Below are 4,228 nucleotides of genomic sequence, written 5' to 3'. Positions count from 1 at the left end.
GCCACTGACCAGTTCCTCAAACGCCGCCATCAAACCTCATCTCCCCGCAGCCGAGCTCTACCTGCTGATCTCCGACGAGCTCCATGTTGCCGCCCACGCCCAACGCCTCCTTCTCTGCTCGTCATCGACTCGTTCGACACAACCCGAGGCAAGATCCCCTCTCTTGTCTCGTGTTAAAATTATTTTGATTAGTTAACAATATTTGTTAGATTATTTTCATATGATAATTATGCGTGGAATTATTTGTTGAATGATGATTAATAATAAGAAGAGTTTTGAATAGAAAGAACACTCTTTAAACAAAAAAAGAACAGAAAAGAATAACACAATTAGTAAAGAATATCGTTTGGACAGTGCCTGAGTCAACCCGACCTGACGTGTCGACACACGTGAGTCGACACGAAAGACGGTGTGTGAAGACCGATCTTCGAGTTGACGCCGTAAGTCAACTTGAAGGGCGGAGATACCCGACCCGATAAGTCATAGGATTTTATTGGGAGTAATGTCGACATTTCATGTGTATAATAACTACTAATTGTGATCCCTCTTATACTGTTCATGCATAACGTATTGTTCGTAGTCTCTAATCACGTTTTATAATCTTTATTTTATTAGTCTTAAATACTTGTTGATTCATGCTGTGATTGAGAACCTTAGTAGTTCATGACTTAGTAGCCTTGTGCGTCATGAACAGACCAAGTGACATGTGTGGGTGTGTTTAGGTGGTGAACCAGAGTTTTAATAAGGATTATGATCGTTGATTTAGAAAGAACGAGAAGAGTTGGGGTGGGAAGTCATTGTTCATGTGTTCGGATGTGACTGTTGATATATCTGCTAGGCTTGCACCAGTGGATCGGTGTTGCCACTGGGGTTAGTTGGTTGATGCACCAGTGGATTGGTGTCGTCACTGTGGTTGGTTGGGTCAAAGTAGATCGGTGTCGCTACTTTGGTTCATGAATCTATTTGATTGGATGCACGTGGGGATATGCGAATAGTCAGTTATCCGATGATATGAGCGTTGACTCTGTGTGAGATATGTACCAGCGACCTATTATAGGATGGCTAGTTACATGACTTGATACTAGTGGATCGGTGTCGCCACTAGGGTTGGTTGTTGGATCAAAGTGAATCGGTGTCATAACTTTGGTTAGGGTTTATGGATTCTTGTGAGATGTATGCCAGTTGTGTTTCTTTTCATACATAGATCAGGATTAATATTTAATTATTTATAATTTAAGACATATGGTATATACATGAGGGTTTCTTTGTTTGGATTATTTCGTTCGACGTACTACGTCTCGAGTTATAGATTTTTAAGTATTAATTCCATCATGTTGTATGACCTTGTTATGTGGATGATTATAGTGTTAGACCCTAGAGGGGGGGTGATTAGGGTCTTATGCTAATCTAATCCGATTAAATGCCAATTAAAATTAATTAATAAGTTATCCAAGCAAATATGAAATACCACAAGATATATAAGCTAGGATAAGCAATGCAAACAAGGAGATATATCCTATATGATGAATATGTATATATGCAAGGATATATAAACAACACAAGGGTAAACAATCTAAACAGGATAGTGGATGATATAGAAATGAGCAATGTACAATGGCGATATAAGATATGAACATAAATATGAATGAACGCCAATGCACACTCAAACAAGCAATATGTTCACGGAGTTCGGACCTTCCGTCCTACGTCTCCGCTCCCCACTCCCGGGGAGAAATCCACTAACACAATCCGGTTTGGAAGCCGGAACTTCTTCTACACACTCGGTTTACAAGTTCACCGAAAACTCTCACACAACAAACACTATGCAATCACACTCTACACCCACTAAGTGTTGGACCTAGCCGTGTCTCCCTCAAGTGCTCGGTTACAACCTCTCCCTAGGCACGTCAACCGACGCCACTCCTCTTGGGACGATCCCCGACTCTCACCACACACTCCTCACTCGGTGTACAAGTGTATTACAAAGTGATTCTCACAATAAGCACAAATATGACAAATGATTGTTCTCAAAACAAGGTGAGAACTCAATTAAGCACAACTCTTAGTCACAAACCCACAACCCCAAATTATACTATATTAACAAATAATTATAAGTAAAAGCTAGAGTTGAGTTTAGGAAAACTTCTCTAGATCAAGATGGAGAGATGGAGATTTGAGGCCCAAACAATAAGATAATCTCCTCCACTTGTGAAAGCTAAAACTGCTTTAAACCAAACCCTTAAACAAGCTTAAACAAGCTTAAACTCCTATTTAAAACCCTTGTTTAAAAACTTATTTTCTTAGTTGAAAACTAAGATCAAAGAGGGTATTTATATCCTCCAAAACCTAAGCTGAAAATCCCAAGTCAAAAGACAGAAACAGCCCCAGCAACGGTAAGAAAACTAGCCGTTGGAAGCTGAAAAAGCTCTCGTCGGTCGACCGGAAATTTTATCGGTCGACCGGAAATTTTATCGGTCGACCGGACCGATCGACCGACAGACTCTCTGTCGTCCAGTGAGCATATGAACTCAGGTTCGGTCGACCGGTGCGGTCGACCGAAATCTGATACACTCAAAACATGTTTTTAAAGCTATTTTTGAGACTTTTAAAAATGTGTTAAAATAACAAATGAAGTCCCAAAATTATGAAACTTTGGGAAAAGTATATAAACATGTAAGTGAACATGTTACAAAAAGAATTTTCCAAATTGCATTTCCCATTTGTGAAAATTCATCATTTTGCAAAATAGTTCAAAACACGAAAATGTAAACATGTGAAATTTGATATTTTGGCTAAACCATGTTTTGAAACTTTGCACAATGATTATATAGACTTAATAAAATAGGTATATGATTATTGTTGAGTCCAAAAACTAAGAATACAATATTTTCACAAGTATGCATATTCTGTGCAATATTTTCAAAAAACTAAATATGATTTCATTTAATATAAGCTTGTTAAAGGTGAAATTATATATATACATATAAGCATGAAACAAAATAGTATTTTCCAATTCTATGCATTTGTTTCATATATAAACTCGAAAACAATAAAACCAAAAACATATGTGTGTGTGTATATATATATATATATATATATATCACTATATATATATATATGAAAACCAATATAATGTGTGTGTATAGATATTGAGCTTAACGTACTTAACACACATAATATAAAACCTAAACTAAGTTACCCAAGCTTGATCTGGTCTTCAATGTAGCTCAACTTGGTAAACTCGCGGAGGAAGCTTGAACTTGATCTTTAACTTTGAATTGCATAAGCTTCACCGACATTCCTCCAACCTCCATTGGATTTCATCGTTGAAGCTCTATTCCATCCAACTTCCAACTCGTTGTTTGCCTAGAATAAATACAAAAACACAAACACTAGACAAACAACATTAGAAGTAAATTATTTGTTAAACATCATCAAAATAAGAAGGCCAACATATAGGACGGCTAGCTGCATGATCTTGTTACTCGGATGTTTATGATTTCTCCTAACTTTTATGCTCTAGTAGCGGATTGTATCTAGCTTGTTAGTATTCCAGTTGCTTGCTCCTATTGTTACTACTATCATCACATATTTCTATTTCTGTTATCGCATTGGTCACTCTTCTATTATTATTACTACTGTTGCATCTGTTATTACCTTGGTCGTTCGACCATTTCTTTCTCCCTTGTGGGGTCTTGTCGTGTGCTATGCACGCTGACATACTCCTGTTCTCTTGGGTTGTACGTTAGATTTAGGAGACAGACAGCCTCAGTTCGGAATCGTACAGGAGCCAGAGGATTCTCAGTAGGAGCGCCTTGCAGGTGGAGTAGAAGAACAAGCTGAAGCGTAGTAGTTTTCTTTTGTATTAGCTGATGAACACTAGAAATCTTTTACAATATTTTCTTTAGTTTGATGATGGGTTTTTAGTTATTTTATCAGTACTTCTTTTTATTATGAACTATGTATTTTATTCCTAGTTGGACCGTTTTTATAATATGGGTATGTTGGACCCATGTTTTATGTTTGGGATGATCTATTGATGATATATTTATTTCTTTTTCTGAGTTTTCTTTATATTCTTGCTATTGTGATCAGGGACCTGTGACTTCATATTGTATTTATTTCTAGATGCTTAGCGTATTGGATTGAGAAGAAAAGAAAAAAAAGAAAAAAAAGATAGTGTATATTTCTTCTCAATCTAATACATCGCGGTCTTGTTCACGTTCTA

This window comes from Asparagus officinalis, chromosome 1 (genome assembly GCF_001876935.1).
Source record: "Asparagus officinalis chromosome 1, Aspof.V1, whole genome shotgun sequence".
Classification (NCBI taxonomy): Eukaryota; Viridiplantae; Streptophyta; class Magnoliopsida; order Asparagales; family Asparagaceae; genus Asparagus; species Asparagus officinalis.
The sequence above is the reverse complement of the archived record's forward strand: the minus strand, read 5'-3'. Positions refer to the sequence as shown.